At 38.5% G+C, this 17539-nt stretch overlaps 1 protein-coding gene and 1 long non-coding RNA gene across 8 annotated transcripts in view; one reads left to right on the forward strand and one right to left on the reverse strand.

Annotated features, from left to right (window-relative positions):
- Positions 1–17539, forward strand: part of FAR2 (fatty acyl-CoA reductase 2) — a 131697-nt gene that overhangs the window by 68209 nt on the left and 45949 nt on the right. The window contains exon 4 of one of the 7 annotated variants that reach the window (XM_038577162.1): positions 11533–11592. The exons of the other annotated variants lie outside the window; for them this stretch is intronic. The gene's annotated coding sequence lies outside the window, so the exon portion shown is untranslated. The remainder of the gene's footprint in view (positions 1–11532; positions 11593–17539) is intronic. 7 annotated transcript variants of the gene reach the window in all.
- LOC119866406 lies at positions 3888–17479 on the reverse strand. Its single transcript, XR_005380006.1, has 3 exons — positions 16564–17479; positions 6393–6495; positions 3888–4065 (listed from the first exon to the last, which is right to left on the reverse strand). It is a non-coding gene; the product is annotated as an uncharacterized LOC119866406 (long non-coding RNA).

The following is a 17539-nucleotide window of genomic DNA, read 5'->3' on the forward strand; positions in this document are numbered from 1 at the left end:
CAACTCATGTCTCTCCACCTACTGGGCTCTAGACCTGTTCATATATTCAAATCATTGTAAAGAAATCGGACTCAGGGTCACCATGACAACCTCAATACCTCCTTACACTCTTAATAGTGCTTCTGAATTGAACTTTTCTATTGAACTACCAGGCCGGTAGACTAATATTCCTTATATACCTGGATCACTTTCTTTTGAGAAAAGATAAAAGTACTCCAAAAATACAAATAAAGTTTAGCAGAGGACAGCAGAGGAAAAGCTGCTTTATCTCTTCTACCTTTGAATAAAGGTTAATAGAATAACTTTGGAATTAGATCAGGCTCAAAACCTTGCTCTCCCACTTGGATGGCTCCATTCAAAGTGAATCTCTATAAATTCTCTTATCTGTAAAATGAGTGTAATGGTTATGTGGAAATAAATGAAGACTAACCAAATGAGAACAAGCTCTGTTGTTATACATGATCTGGCCATTGCCCATTTTTATAGTCAGTCTCTTAGTTGCACCCATGAAAAGCATCATCACGGTGTGATCATGTACCACATGCTCATTAAATAGAAGTACAGTCTCTGTAGGTGTTTGAAACCACTTCTATCTGATACGTTTTTCTTGATGTCGGTGCTGGAGTTTGGATCAGAACTGGGTGAATGTGGAGGAAGTCAGCTTGTTCTTCCTGAGGAATTACGTCAGTTGGAAAGGCATATCAGTTGTAGACAAATTGCCTGTGAATTTGTTAGGAGAATCTGAAATTGTTCATCCCATTCATTTCACTCCTGGGAACTGTCCAAGCCCAAAAGAAACTCCTAAGTCTTAATAGGTCTCTAAATTCATCCTGAGTTTAGGATGTATCTGGGGAGACAAATGAGCTTAAAGCTATTGCAGGTATTAGAGGTTCTATGACAAGGATTCTCATGTGATGAGAGACAAGGCACCTTATCCTGAACAGGTAGGTGTCTTGTTCCTCACTGTATCTCCAGCATCTACCACGATGCCTGCAACATAGTATATACGTAACCAGCAGTTGAATGAATGAATAAGTGAATAAATGGATGAATTTCCCAACTTAGATCAAGGAGCTATTATGAAAATAAGAGGTGTCACCTTGCCTACTACTTGCTATGTAATTTAGATATTCCCGTATGTTCCTTTTTTTTTCACCAGAACTCCTAAAATCTGGTTGAACTAAAAATAACCAAGCGATTGGTCACAGAATTTATAATGATAGGCAAAGTCACAAATGACTATTTTGGTCACCATCTCTCCCCCTCCAAATGCAGAATTCTGGAAAGGAAATGTGAATGAACACATTAAATGGAATTTTAAAGCACTGTTCAATGAGCAGGAAAGATGACTCAAAGTAACTTCTTATTAGCATCCATGTGAAGTGGTACCAAATTTGAACTTTAAAAATGTTAAAGTTATTCAAATGATTTCACAGAAATATATTCCAAGCCAGTTGGTTCACACAGCCTTTTGGAGACCATACACATCCACATGACAGGCACAGTTTCTTGCCTTTTGTATGACAGAGTCCTCGAGGACAAGGATTTCAAGACAAGAGACATGGCTTAGCATCCAGCCATTACTAGTGTGCACTGCATCCCCACACATCCATTTATCCATCCATTTGTTCATTTATTCGGTCACTTACATAACATTGATTGGCCACGCAGAATTTCTCAGGCAGTAGGGCTAAAAAGTGAATCTACTATTCCTGCCCTCGAAGAGCTTGGTTTATGATGTGAGATCAATGATGAACACAAGTGCAGCTGAAGACAGGGTCTGGCGGAACTTATTCATTCAGTTATAAGATCTGAAGCACAAAATGATAACTACAGTCTCTGCCCTTGAAAAGAACTTCGATTCTTGTCAGCAGAAAACTCGTGTACACAGATATTTAAGATAGAATGTGGTAGGTGGAGGCAGGCCCTTAGAAGGCAGACAAAAATTCAGACTTGGGAATTCTCATACCTTCCTTCTCCTTAGCCCTACATCTTTCACATAGCTTGGGGTGGGGTATGTATAAATGGAAATGGAATCAAAATTCATTTTTTATTGATAAGTAAGCATGGTGTTTGCTCTAGGTATGAAACAGGTAATTGCTAATACGTTGCATTGGCCGATAAATTCTGAGATAGGCAGCAGAGGTCAGACTATGAACAGCAGCCTTAAGAATATGAAAGATATTCTATCCCTGGTCACAGTAAAATGAACAGAGAGTGGATTTAATATACCACTAAAACTATGAAAAACACATGAAACACAGGTGATGTGATTGGCTAGGGCACATTAATAACCATTGCCAAAGAGTGTAAAATGAAGTCTGTATCCATTTAAATAACATGATAATTAGAGGAGAGAGCAGAGTGCTTCTTTTTCTCCATGAAAGTGATATTAAACAATTAAGCCTAGGAAGCTGTCCCAAACACAACTTCGATAGATTGGGTCTTTCTGATAGCTTGCACTTTGCTGTACAAAACCTGTTATTTTTCTTCTGATACTGTGTAGCTGCTACCCACAGTTTAATATGGACATGAAGTAATTTTTTTTTCAGGTCTATAAGGAACTTTCTTTTCAAGACAAATGATTACAAATTTTATGGATTTTTAGTAGTCATTGTACATCATCAGAGAAGAATAGGCGCTGTTTGTACTTGCTGTGCTTCTGGCATGGATTAAGAACCTACGCAGAGAATTGTAAAGAAAAGCATTAGCCTTAATTCAGAATTAATCCTTCATAAAGGCCTAACTGCATATTTCCAAATAGTATGTTCATATTTATTTAGGTATTTCCTGAGAGACTGTCAACTTATTGGCACAGGTTATGATCAGTAAATTCCATTAGAAAATAAGGATTTCCAATTCACCATATTGATTTATATACAGTATATGGGCTGCTGAAGTGAGCACTATTTATTTATTTTTTGCACTATTGATTTATATTTAATTAATTAACCTTTTTAGAAAATATAATTTCCCATGTGGTTCAAGAATGGTTAGTTGGTATGTGGCAATGGCTAAGCTCCGGAAATCTCCCTACATGAGGTGACTAGTGCTGTGACTTTTCTTTGGATGGGTACAGTTAATAAATACTGCATTTAATCATTGACAGTGGCATATCCTGTTAACCACAGAAACAGTGGTATCTGTTAAAGAACCATATATACCATTATGACATTTTGGTGCAAACAATAATTTGGACTGTGGTTTTATAGCAATTTCTCAGTGTTATTCTATGAATCAAGTTGTCTTTTTGGTGAATTTATTGATTTTTTGACATTAAATTAACTTCCTTTTGGGGCTCCTGAGGGGCACAGTCAGTTAAGTGTCTGCCTTTGGCTCAGGTCATGATCTCAGGGTCCTTGGACTGAGTTCCACATTGGGCTCCCTGCTCAGCAGGGAGCCTGCTTCTCCCTCTGCCTATGTCTCTGCCTATCTCTCTCTCTCTGTTTCTCATGAATAAATAAATAAAATCTTTAAGAAAAAAAAGGCTTTTACACATCCCAACTATTTTGTTTCCATGTAGTTTCCCTGATTGAATAACAGATTGAGATACGGTTGTATGGACTGGGAAATAGAAATCTCAAACTTCATTTCTTGAGTCTACTTGAGTGTCTGAATAAGTCTTTCAACCCATATGAGTGCAGACTGTATCTTATTAGAAGAAATTAGGACACCTTGATATGTAACTTTTCTCATGCTGGGGTAATGCAATATGTTTATTAGTCATCAGTATACTATTCTACTCTCTGTGCATATATTTGAACTGTATTTTTAAAAATCTTTTAAGAGGCTATTTGTTTCAACTTTTGGTTGAAGCAGCAAACAGAGGAAAAAAATAATAATATTTTAAAGCTTTAGTTATTTATTTGAAAAGATGTGTCCCCGTTCCACCTCTTTCAACACATGTGTTATTATGGGTAACAGCTGTGAACTCCAACGCTGGTAGTAAATACGCAGAAAGTCTTTCAATCTTAGCACAAATGGGAGGTCAGAGATGAAGTTCAGACAAAGGCTCTGGCTGGACTGCAGCTACTTTCTGCAGCATCCTGTGTTCGCCACATCCTACTATTATTAGAAATGAGAGCTCGCAAGTAAGCAGATTATTTTTTTGTATTGTTTTAAGAAAAAAAAATGAATCACAGGGACAACCTAGGCTTACATTAAAGATATAGGCTAAGGTACAAAACATGATCTGGTGTCAGAACACACTCAGTTAAATTCCTTATACCTAAATCTCTCTTCCAACTTAGGTGTGAAGTCATGGACTAGTCATTAAAGTGCTTCTACTTGGGCCCTACCTCAGACTTTCTAAATCAGAATTTCAGAAAATGGAGTATGGTTATAGGACAATTTTAGATGATTCAAATACCCACAGGGCTTTGTGAACCACCCCCTGACTTTTTATTCACTGATTAAAGGAATCAGTCTTTCAGTTCTGAATCATTCATTTATTGACTTAATATTTATTAAGACACTTTTCATTGCACAGTACTGCGCTAGTTAGCATGTAAAGAATAATACAGTATAAAATACATCTGTGTCAAGCATTTCACTATCTAATTTGGGTGACAAGAGGTATCCTCAATATCTATTAATAAATAAACAAGAGGTATTTGGACTATTAAGTAGTATTAATAGTATAGCATGTAACATCCAGAACAAGAGAAACATCATTCTGTTCTGATCAGATGACACTTGGCATAATAATCTCTCTTGCTTATCACTTTATTTGATTATTAAAACTGCTCTCAGATAGAATATTATTTAACAGCAGGGGAAATTGAGTCCTAGAACTGTCAAAATTCAAAATTGAAAGTTACATGACCATTAGAAAACCGAGAAATAAAATGTGCTCTGTGGCTAACACCTACACCAGTATTCTTCTCACTGTACCTAAATTACACCTCGCATAATTTTTCATTGTTGTTACTTAAGCTGAGTCCATTTAGAGATAAAAGAGTTTACTGATAATGAATACTTTGGTGGAAAACCAGACAAGAGAAATAATTCCAAATAACTAAAACTTCCTTCCTCTCAATATGTATTTTATGTTCAGCAACTGAGCCATATAGCAAGGATTTTGTTCTTTAAAATTTGTGAGAGAAGTCCTGCATATGGTGAATGTGTTAGAGGAAAATATAATTATTGTGTTGGTTCATTTTATGTGTCAATTTGGCCAGACTACAGAAGTAAATTTGTGAGGGGAGCCCCAGCATCCTTGAAGAGCTCAGTGATCATTCTTCTCTGCAGGCCAGAATTTATAGTGGGAACTGCTGTCATTAAATTGGGAGACCTAAATGGAGTGGGGATCCTGGTACAGCAGAAGCCAAATGATGACCCTTAATTGCCAAAGTCAAAGTGGTCATGGTTCCATAATGAACAGCAGAATGAAGAACAAATCAGAATAGTCTGACTTGTAGAGAACTAGGGCATTGACTGGTTGATCATGGTGTTCCTAGAAGTGAAATATATAGGAAGCCTACTAAATTCTTCCTTGATCTGTATGAGCAGAAAAGTCCAAGGTCAACTGAACAAAATTTTTAACTTGAATCATAAAAACAGAGTTATGACCCCTTGATCAATCCCCGGATATGAGCCACAATGAAGAGGAAGCCAGGTCCCCTTGAAACAGAACCTCTGAATCTTGCTAAAAATTTATTCTGTTAATCTTTCTCCAGCTATCCCCAAAGGGACATGCAATCTTTAATCAGGGTAACTGCACATTGGAGAAAAAGGAAATGAGCTTTCAAGGACACTGGGCTTACTGGACTTTGGCTCTGAATTGACACTAATTCTAGGGAACCCAAAATAAAATGTCACTCTGGTCTTTTGGTCAAAATAGGAGCTTATGGAGGTCAGGTGATCAATGGGGTTTTAGGTTAGAACCATCTTGCAATGGGCTCAGTAGATGTCTGAACTCATTCTGTGGTTATTTGCTCAGTTCAGAAAGGCATAATTGAGGAACACGTGGGTGGCTCAGTCAGTTAAGCCTCCAACTCGATTTCAGCTTAGATTATGATCTCAGGGTGGTGAGATGGAGCTCTGCATTGGGCTCCATGCTGGACATGGAGCCTGCTTAAGATTCTTTCTCTCCATTTTCCACTGCCCCTCCCTCCCACCCTGCTCACATGCTCGCTCTCTCTCTCTCAAAAAAAAGAAAAAAATATATATAATTTATAAATATTATATTTTATATATTTATATATTAAATATATATTGTTAGATATATATTAAATATATATTATTAAATATTATAATTTATTATACATATAAAATATGTTTAACAACTGGGAGAATTCCCACATTGGTTCCCTGACTTGTGGAGTAAGAATGGCCAAGTGAAAGCCACAGAACTACCTCTACCTAGAAAAATAGTAGACAAAAAGAAATACCTCATTCCTGGAGGGACTGTAGAGCCGAGTGCCACCATCAAAGACTTGAAAGATGCAGAGGTGGTGATTCTCACCGCATTCCCATTTGACTTGCCTATTTGGCCTGTACAGAAGACAGATGGCTTTTGTAGAATGATGGTGGATTGTCATAAGCTTAACACAGTGGTGACTCTGCTATACCAGATGTGGTTTCATTGCTTGAGAAAATTGACACATCTGGTGCCTGATATGTGGCTAATCTGGCAAATGCCTTTTTCTTCATCCCTGTTGATAAAGACTATCAGAAGCAGCTCGCTTTTAGCTAGCAAGGCCAGCAAGACGCCTTCACTGTCCTACCTCAGGGATCTATTAGCTCTGCAGTTCTGGGCCATAATTTAATTTCCAAGAATCTCAATCACCTTGCCCTTCCATAAGATGTAATTTTGATCATTACATTCATTGATGGCATTATGTGATTGGACCTAGTGAGCAAGAAATAGCAACTGCTGTAGACTTATTTGTAAGCTATCTGTTTCCCAGAGGGTGGTAAATAAATTTCAGGAAACTTCTATCTCAGTGAGAGTTTAGGGGTCCAGTGTTGTAGGGCACATTGAGATATCCTTTCTTAGACAGGGGGTAAGTTGCTGCATCTGGTTCATCTTACAACCAAAAAAGAGGCACAATGCCTAGTGGGCCTCTTTGAATTTTGGAGGTAACATAGTCTTCATTTGGGTGTGCTGTGCTGGCCCATTTAGTGAGTAACCCAAAAAGCTACCAGTTTTGTGTGGGGCCCAGAACAAGATAAGGCTCTGCAATAGGCCCAGTTGCAGTGCAAACTGTCCTGCCACTTAAGCCATATAATCCAGCAGATCCATTGGTGCTTCAAGTGTCCCTAGCAGAGAGAGGTGCTGTTTGGTGCCTTCTGCAGGACTCTATTGGTGAATCACACCACAGACTCTCAGGATTTGAGAGTACAGTCCTGCCATCCTTTATGGGTAGGTAACTATACTCCTCTTAAGAAACAGCTTTAGACTTGCTATTGGGCCTTCATAGAGACTGAACACCTAACCATGGGCCACCAAACTATCATGCAACTTGAGCTGCCCATCATGAACTGGATCTTATCTTACTCCCCAACCATAGAGTTGGGCATGCACACCAGCACTTCATCATCAAATAGAAATTGTATGTATCTGATCAGGCCCAAGAAAGCCCTAAAGACACAAGTAATTTACATGAAGAAGTGGCCCAAATGCCTGTGGTCCCCACTAGTACTACGCTACTTTTTCTCTCTCAGCCTACATCCATGACCTCGTGAGGAAATCCCTATAAACAATTGGTGGAAGAAGAAGAGATGATATATAGTTACCACACAAAGTGAACAACTGCTTCTCTTTGGGACATCGCCTGAAGGACAATGGGAATAGAATGTCAAGTGACACTCAGTGAACAGAATGTCAAGCAGTGCACCTGGCTATTCACTTTACTTGCAAGGAGAAATGGCCAGATTTGCAACTGTGTACTAATTTATAGCCTGTGACCAATATTTTGCCTGGGTGGTCAGGGCCTTTGAAAAAAACATGATTGGAAAATTTATGACAGGAGAGACTGGGGAAGAGGCATATGGAATGGACAAAAATATGAAGATACTTGTGTACCTCATGAATATTTACCAAAGAGTGACCATAGCAAAGGAAGATTTTAATAATCAAATGGATAAGATGACCTATTCTGTGAATATCCAACTACCTCTGTTATGCCCCAGTAGCTCATAAACCAAGTGATCATAGTGGCAGGGATAAAGGTTATGCATGGGCTCAGCAACACAGACTGGCTCACCAGAACCAACTTCTCTACAAACACACTGGTGAGTGCCCAATTTGCCTGCAGCAGAAACCAACACGGAGTTCTCAGGGTGATAAGCTAACTACCTAGAGATGGATTGATTACATTGGACTACTTCCATCATGGGCCAGTGTTTTGTTCTTACTGAAATAGAAGATGTGGATTTGCTTTCCCTGCATGTAATGCTTCTACCACAACTACCATGAGTGTACTTATCGAATGCCTATACACCATCATGGTATTCCACACAGCACTGCTTCTGATCAAGGAACTCACTTCAAAGCAAATGAAATGTGGCAAGGGGCTCATGCTCATAAAATTCACTGGTCTTACCATGTTCTCTACCACCCCAAAGCAGCTGGTTTGATAGAATGGTGGAATGGCCTTTAGAAGACTCATTTATAGTGCCAGCCAGGTGGCACTACCTTGAAGGACTGGGCCAAGGTTCTCCAGAAGGCTGTACATGCTCTGAATCAGCATCCAATAGATGGTGCTATTTTCTCCCATATCCAAGATTTGGAGTCCAGGAGTTTTGGGGTGGATATGAGAGTGTCACCACTCACTATTATCCTAGTGGCACACTAGCAAAAATTTTCTCCCTCTCTCCATCACCCTATGTTCTGCTGGCCTAGAGATCTTAGTTCCCAAGGAAAGAATGGTTCCACTAGGAAATGTAACTATGATTCCATTGAACTGGAAGTTTAGATGGCTGCCAGGCCACTTTGGACTCCTCATGCCTCTGAATCAACAGGCAAAGAGGAGAGCCTCCAGGTGGGCTGGGGTGACTGATCCTGACTACAAAGGGGAAATTCCATTGCTACTTCACAAGGGAAGAAAAGAAGAGTAGGTCTGAAATACAGGAGATCTCTCAGAGTATCTCTTAGTAGTACTGTGCCCTGTGATTAAGGTTAATGGAAAGCTGAAATAACCCAGTGCAGGGAGGACTACTGATGGCGCAGGCCCTTTATCCTACCAGGTAAAGAATCATAGCCAGCTGATGTGCTTGCTGAGGGGACAGTGGAAGAAGATATTTATAAACACCAGCTGCAGCCATGTGACTAATTATAGAAATGAGGATTGTAATTGTCATGACTATATTTTCTTGTTTTATTATGAATACATTGTGTGTATAAAACAAATATGTTTGTTTTCCTTACCATCTGATCCTCTTATCATGTAACATAACATGTATTGATTTTATATCATAGTATTTAAATACTTTCAACTTTATGTCATAGTATTTAAGTTATGGGATATTAAGAAGAGGAGTAAACATTACCCAAAGACTTTGCATTCTCTTCTGGGGAAAGTGTGTTTTAATTGTATGCGAAATAGTTGTATAATGTTGGACAGAAGTATGAGTTTATTTGGATTTCTGTGAGTATAAAGTTGACAAGAGTGGACTTATGATGTTTATTTTTATATGTCAACTTCGTTAGGCTACAGTGCTGGATACCAGTTAAACATTATTCTGGATGTTTCCGTTAAGGTGTTCTTTGAATGAGATTAGCATGGGCATCAAGGACTTTGGGTAAAGCAGATTATCCTCCATAATGTGAGTGGGCCTCATCCAATTAATTGAAGGCTTTAATGGAACAAAGACTGACCTCCCCCAAGAAAGAATTCTGCCTTTTACCTTAAACTGCAACTTTTCCTTGAATCTCTAACCTGCAGATTTTGGATTGACCAAGCCTCCATAATCTCATGAGTCAATTTTTTAAGAACGCCTTTTTAAAGACTTCCTCTGACATCTGCATTTAATTTCTTAAATCTATCATCCTCCGTTTCTCTCCCCATCTTCTTCTCCCCTCCCTCTCCCTCTTTCTTTGCTCTTCCCTCTCTCTCCCTGTCCCAGTCTCTCCCCCACCCTCTCTCTTTCCCTTTCCCTCCCTCCTTTCTCCTTCCTGTCTCTGTCTCTCTTTCTCCCTCTGTCTACAGATAGATGGGTAGGTACATAGATATTCTATGTCCTGTCATCTTTTTTTAAAAAATAGTCTTTAGTTCTAAGCAGAGCATGAAAAAGTAGGTTAGCTTATTATCTATTCAGTTGGGTTCCTTTGGTCATTGTGTTAATAGATCAAGCATCCTTTTATTTATAACCCGACCCAATTTATAATTCATCAAGATAAAATAGGAAGCATCAAGATTTTCATTTGATTGTGACTCTCTTGATACCATTTTAGAATCTTCATATGCTGCCTGTTGTTTGACTTACCTGTAATCAATAATTATGATACCATGTGTTTTCGTAATGCCTTATTATTTAGAGAAAATGTTTACGTATTAATTAGTCACATCTAACACAGTGTGTTGCACATAGTAGGCAGTCCACACACCTATTTAATCAATTATGATGAAATAATGAGTTTAGGTCATATTATTTTCTTTTTCATTTTTTTAAGACTTATGTATTTATTTGAAAGAGTGTATGAGTGGGGAGGTGGGGCAGAAGGAGAGAGAGTCTCAAGCAGACTCCCCACTGAGCACTGAACCCAACACAGGCTCCATCTCACCACCCTGAGATCGTGACCTGAGCTGAAACCAAGAGTTGGATGCTCAACCAACTGAGCCACCCAGGGGCCACTCCTTTTTTTGGGGGGGGGGGGCACTCCTTTTTAATTCTTGTTAAATTTGGAGGGTTCTTTGAAGACTTACTAATGAGCTAAGCAGAAGGAAACTAGGAAGACTGTGTTAATGTGATTAATTTTGAGTTCCTAAAGCCAGATGGGAAAATGATACAGGTTTGCTCCAGAACTGAGAGTGATAGGAACTATTGTCAAGTTATTTTACTCATTTGGAAATGTTCATGTCTCTGTTCATGTGTGTCTGTGTGTGCATTGGCCTACTCAAGCTGCTATGATAAAATACTATAGACTGGGTGGCTTTAACAGACATTTATTTTCTTACAGTTTTGGAGGCTACAAGTCCATGATTCATGGGCCAGCAAGTTCAGTTTCTGGTGGGAACTCTCCTCTTCACATAGTAAATAACTGCTTTCTCTCTCTGGACTCACACAGCCTTTCCATGGTGCCTCTTTGAGAGACTGCTCTCTGGTATCTCTTCTTACTATCATTATGGCACAGGTCCTGTCAGGTTAGGGCCCTACCCTGATGACCTCTTGTAACCCAAAGGCCTTATATCCAAATACCATCACAGTAGGGGGTAGGGTTTCAATATATGTGTTTGCAGGGGACATAATTCAGTCCATAACAGCGTGTAATGTCAGTTGAGCCACACTTTAAAAAATAATTTAAGTACATTTTAAACTAAGGAGGTTTGTTTTTGCAAATTTCTTTGTACCTTTTTGTGTCCACAGCAAAAGAAGAAAGTATAAAAATACTGCCTGCCATTACTTTCTGAGAACTACTTTTTTAAAGTATGTATTATTAAACTACCTTTTAAATCATGGAAAGAAATTATAGATATGAAATGAGACTCTTTCCTTTGAATCCTATCACACGGTTAAACAGCTACTGTCATTTATTTCACTCACCTGCCAATCTTTCCCAGAGGTATTCGTAATGGACATTATGATATTTTCACAAACTTATGTGGTCTCCTTTTATTCATTGAATAATATTTTGTAAATGCATTTATGCAATTAATTCAACACACATATTGGGATAATTTCAACCGTTCAGTTTTGATGAAGCAGAACAACTTTCATTTGCTGAATTTTACAAAATAGCATCAATTTTCTTCAATAGATCGGCCCATATTACCGTGTCCATTGCCAACCAACACTCCATTTGCCTACCTCATTTATCTCTTAACACACACAGGATCTTTGAATCTTCAAAGAAGGCACAGAATTACATAGAGATGATATTGGCTCAATTTATCCATAGTATTATTTATATTCAGCAACCAAGACTGATGGTTTTCCTCAACTGATCTCACGCTGTTCCAATTACCATTCTTTCCTAAGCTTGCCCATAATTGGGTGAAATTGAAAAGCTTATTCTGTATGGAAGGTGGAGTTCCTAGTCTAACTTAAAGCACAGAGACCAAAAGAAAGTTGGTTTGAAAAAAAGTATAACATCTTTATCTGAAGAAGTTTTCCTTCATCTCCACTTTGAGTATAATCAGGATTTGCCACACATGTCATTTGCTTGGGTAGATGTATGTAGCTATGAACAATTTAATAGAGGTAAAATCCTCTTTGTATTTAGTTTCACAAGCAGAAATTTAAGCCTTGAATATTGACTTTGAATGTGGTATGCTATTATAAAATGAGCATTGAAGAAGGTCCAAGAACAACGATTCTCAGTTTTTCCTGAGATCACATTTGACAAATCTTAGACACATTTTGGGTTGTCATGCCTGGCTGGGGAAGAAGGATGTTATTACCATCTAGTGAGTAGAGGCCTGGGATGCAGCTATATGCTAAACACTTTACATTGTACCAGACAACTGCTCCCCCTGCCCCCACCAAGATTTATCCATCCCAAAACATTAATAGTGCCAAGACCAAGAAACCTTGGTTAAGTAAGATTCCTGGGGGAGGGAGGGGGAAGCACCTTGTTTCTTTTTGTAAAATGCTTTTCTCTAAAGACTATCAAGAAATTTGGATAAACTAGTCTCCCTTAAGTATCTGAATCTTAATTTTTTATTTTCCGGAAGAACCACTCAAAGAATTATTTCCATATGCTGAAACGTGCAAAAAAATGTATATAGCTTGGCACAACAATCATGATTCAGTATTTTGACATCTGTTCTCTAGAGATGAGAACAGCCTCATTTTACTACCAAAAGGAGAGTAAAAACTAGCTATTTCTACTCATGACCATGAGAAATGATCTTAAGGAGAAAAAAGGCTCCAGAATAGAAAGGAAGACTCTAAGCTGCCTACAGCCTATTCACTACTATTCCCAGTACCTAGATAGTTTCTGGCACATAGTAGACATTCAATAAAAATACCCTGGCTGACTTTCAGAGGCCCCCTCATTTTTCATTCAAGCATCATATACCCTACGTTACACAGGATGATTCTGAAAATTGTCAAAGTGGCTTAGGCTTCCTACAAGCCATATCATGAGCATGAGGAACAGGAAATGTTCCTTTGCTCTCTGCGCTGGCAATCAAAAGATATGAAAGGCAAACCATGACTGGTCAGCTGGTCCTAAACATATTCCTCCTTCAACAGTTGCCTATCATCCATTACTGAATGTAAATTAATTTTTAAAATAATTATTTTAATGAATTATATTCAGGATTAGTAATTCCGAGACTTTGCAAGTTTAATATATGGAACAGAATTCAGAGAGTCAAATTTTATATAAGAGTTTCTCAGGCCAGGAACTACGCCATATATTGAGAGTGGGGCAAGAAGTAGAAAATCATCTCTGATACAGCTTTGATCTGAGGATGAGGAATTCTTGGACATTTTTCAGAGTCACTTGCCTTGATTGGAGTCTTGGCCACACTCCTCTGCCACCTGCTCTTGAAAATTGGGTAATGAGTGCCACGAAATACTGATTTGTTTTGTTTTCCTGTCAGAGAACTCAGTGTACTCTGCCGTGGTTTTGGTGTGTTTGAGAAGTATTTGGACTCCAGACAGAGCAGGAAAATTCTATTATTTGGGGACACATCAAGTCTTCCTTTGTCCTATCAAGAAATGAACTCATTAGAAATATACTACCTGCTTCCTAAAAAATTTTTGTCACAGGTTACAAAACTGCGTCTGGGATCAAAATTTCTTAAAAGGATATTCACATTTCTAGAAAATATGACAACACTAAAGCATATAAGAGTGCAAAACAAGCATCTGATCTCTTTAGAACAAAGGAGGTTGGAGATAACTCTATCCAAACTCAGTTCCTCTTCTATGTTTTCCTTCCAGCCATGCTCATTTAGACCAAATATAGTAAAGGAGTATGGTGCTGAAACATTTTCATACATAAAGGAACTGGCAAGGTTTATCATCAAGTAGAGTTGCATTTGGGGAAAACAGTTTACTTGGCTTGATGACTGATTGAGTTGTAAATCATCTCCTATTTCCAAAAGAAGGTATATAAAATGCATAAGATAGAGCACTTAAAATAAATGTCAAAAGGAAAAAACAGGAACTATTAAGAGGAAAAAAATGTATAACCAGTGACTATATTAATAACTAATACTTACTGAATATATACTATAGGTAATATCTCTAAGAGTTTTCTTTTTTAATTGATGTATAATTAACAGAGTGTTATATTAGTTTCAGATGTACAATATATAATTCAACAATTTTTATATTGCTTAGAGCTCATGATGATAAATGTACTCTCAATCTCCTTTATCTATTTCACCCATCCCCCTACCCACCTGCCCTCTGGCAACCATCACTTTGTTCTCTGTATTTAAGAATCTGCTTATTTGTCTCTTTTTCCTTTGTTTGCTTTGTTTCTTAAATTTCACCAGTGAATGAAATACTATAGTATTTGTCTTTCTCTGACTTATTTCACTTAGCGTTAATCTTCTGGGTCCATCCATATTGTTGCAAATTGCAAGATTTCATTCTTTTTACGAAGTAATATTCCATTGTATATTATGTATGCCACATCTTCTTCATCCATTCACCTATTGAGGGACATTTAAGTAATTTTTATATCTTAGCTATTGCAAATATGCTTCAGTAAACATAGAGGTACAGATATCTTTTCAAATAAGTGTGGGTTTTTTGTTTTCTTTAGGTATATACCTAATAGTGGAATTACTGGACCATTGGTAATTCTATTTTTTTTTTTTTTTAAGAATTCTTTATACTGTTTTCCACAGTGGCTGCACCAAATTGCATTCCCACCAACAGTGTACAAGAGTTCCATTTTCTCCACATCCTCACCAACACTTGTTATTTCTTGTCTTTTTGATTCTTCCCATTCTGACAAGTTCTAAGGTGATAACTCATTATGGTTTTGATTTGCATTTCCCTGATGATGAGTGATGTTGAGCATCTTTTCATCTGTCTGTTAGCCATTTATATGTCTTCTTTAGAAAAATGTCCATTCCTGTCCTCAGCCCATTTTTAATCAGAGTATTTGGGGGGTTTTGATGTTGACTTGTATGAGTTCTCTATATATTTTGGATATCAATCCCTTATTGGATACATCATTTGCAAATATCTTCTCCCATTCATAGGCTGCCTTGTCATTTTGTATTGATGGTTTCTTTTGGTGTGTAATAGCTTTTTATTTTGGTGTGGTCCCAATAGTCTATATTTGCTTTTGTTTCCCTTGTCTGAGGAGACACATCTAGAAAAATGTTTCTATGGCCAATGCCAAAGAAATTACTGCCAGTGTTTTCTTCTAGGAGTTTATGGATTCAGGTCTCACATTTAGGTCTTTAGTCCTATTTTGAGTTTATTTTTGTATATGGTGTAAGAAGGTGGTCCAGTTTCATTCTTTTGCATGTAGCTGTCCAGTTTTCCAAGCATCATTTAATCAATAGACTTTTTCCATTGTATAATCTTGCCTCCTTTATTGTAGATTAATTTTCCATATAAGCATGGTTTATTCCTGGGCTCTCTAGTCAGTTCTCTTGATCTACGTGTCTATTTTTGTGCCGATAGAATACTTTTTTGATTACTAAAAGTTTTTGTAATATATTGACTCATATAATCCTTGGCTCAACATTATTACATGGACACTTTTGTTATCCCCATTTACCTACAATCAAGCTACAAGACAGAGAGATTAATAATTTGCCCAAGGTCACAGAGCTAATAAGTGGCAGAACTAGGATTTGATTTCAGATAGTCTTGCTTAGACCCTGTGTGCTAAACTAGGATGTCATCCTGCCTTCCAAACTTGGTGACAGCACTTTTCTGAGCTTCCAGGCAGGCAAGGCAAGACTCTTCAGTACTTTTCCCAAGTGATAAAAACTTGAGAAAATGATTGGATAGATTGTAATATGAGTAACATTATGATTAATTGCCATTTTCCACAAGATCCAGATGTGTTCTTCAAAATACTGTTTTTCACATCCACCCTCAATAAAAGGGTTCTTTTTTTTTTTTTTTTTTAGATTTATTTATTTATTTTAGAGAGAGAGAAAGCATGGGAGGGGGAGGGAGGAACAATCTTCAGGCAGACTTCCTGCTGAGCACAGAACCTGACATGGGGCTCAATCTCACAACCCTAAGATCATGACCCAAGCCGAAACCAAGAGCCAGATGCTAAACAGTCTGAGCCACCCAGGTGCCCCAATAAAAGAGGTTTAAGTAGTAACTCAGTGAATATAACTAAAGTGATTTGAAATCCAACTATCCTAAAGTGAATAGCCGTGATGCTTGGATGTGATTTCTCTCATTGGTCCTTATTTTATTTGCATTTGTAACAGTCTGTAATTGTCTTGTCTACATATTTACCTATTTTTGTATTGCTGGCCTCTTCTACTAGAAGGGAGTGTGAGGATCTGTTTGCCTCAGCCATCTGTTTATCTTCGTTTAGCACAGAGTCTGGCATGGCAGGTACTCAAAATTATTTCTTGAGTAAATTCATGAGTGTATGAATCCTCCAAAGGCAAAGAGTTCTGCCGAAGAACAACCTCAAGATCCTTACAGTATAAATTATGATGCTATGTACAATTTATAAATTACGACGAGTAGGAGTTCCTTAAGGAGTTCTTGGTAGGGTAGTCCTGACTGCCATTGACGAGGAAGGGTGCTGACTCTCCTACTTGTTTTCTTCTTCTTCCTGAGCTCTGATGTCAGGGCCAGAGTTGGGTTCTGTAGGATCACCCCACCACCACCCAGCAGCTCACTGGGAACCTGCTGCCGGTGGCAGTGACAGGGACAGAGAGGAAGTCCACACTCACACCGCAGCACTGTTCCCTTCAAAGTTCTTGGCTGCTGCTCTCAATGGACAGTTGTAAAACCAGACTTACAGAGATAACACTTCACGTGGCCTCCCAAGAGCAGGTGGTGCCTCCCCTGAGAGGCCCAGGCCCCAGGCCCACATCTGGCTTCTTCCCACTCCCAGGTCTCTTGTCTCTCAGTGCTCCAGGCAATGGCCTTAAGTGGCCAGAGCCCTGTGTTCCCTGGGCCCTATTTGGGGGCTTAACAAAGCCTCCAGTCCCTGGCCTCGCTCGGCCAACCTTCTCTGCCCTTTGTCTTCTGCAGTGTTTCAGCCCTAAGAGGAACACGTAGGGCAAGGCGGACACTAGACCCCTTTTCAGCTCAAGGAAGAGAAAATGTATTTTTTCAGCAATGACTGGGTAGGCCAGGGCCCGTTAGTTTAAGTGAAACCAGAAGGTATTTGCTCCCGGATTTTCTCTAAAGAAAACTGCAGCTGAAATGCTGGTTACATCATAATTCTTAAAAGAATGTAATGGCTGTTCTAAGC

The sequence above is a fragment of the Canis lupus genome, chromosome 27 (assembly GCF_011100685.1).
Source record: "Canis lupus familiaris isolate Mischka breed German Shepherd chromosome 27, alternate assembly UU_Cfam_GSD_1.0, whole genome shotgun sequence".
In the NCBI taxonomy this organism is placed as follows: domain Eukaryota; kingdom Metazoa; phylum Chordata; class Mammalia; order Carnivora; family Canidae; genus Canis; species Canis lupus.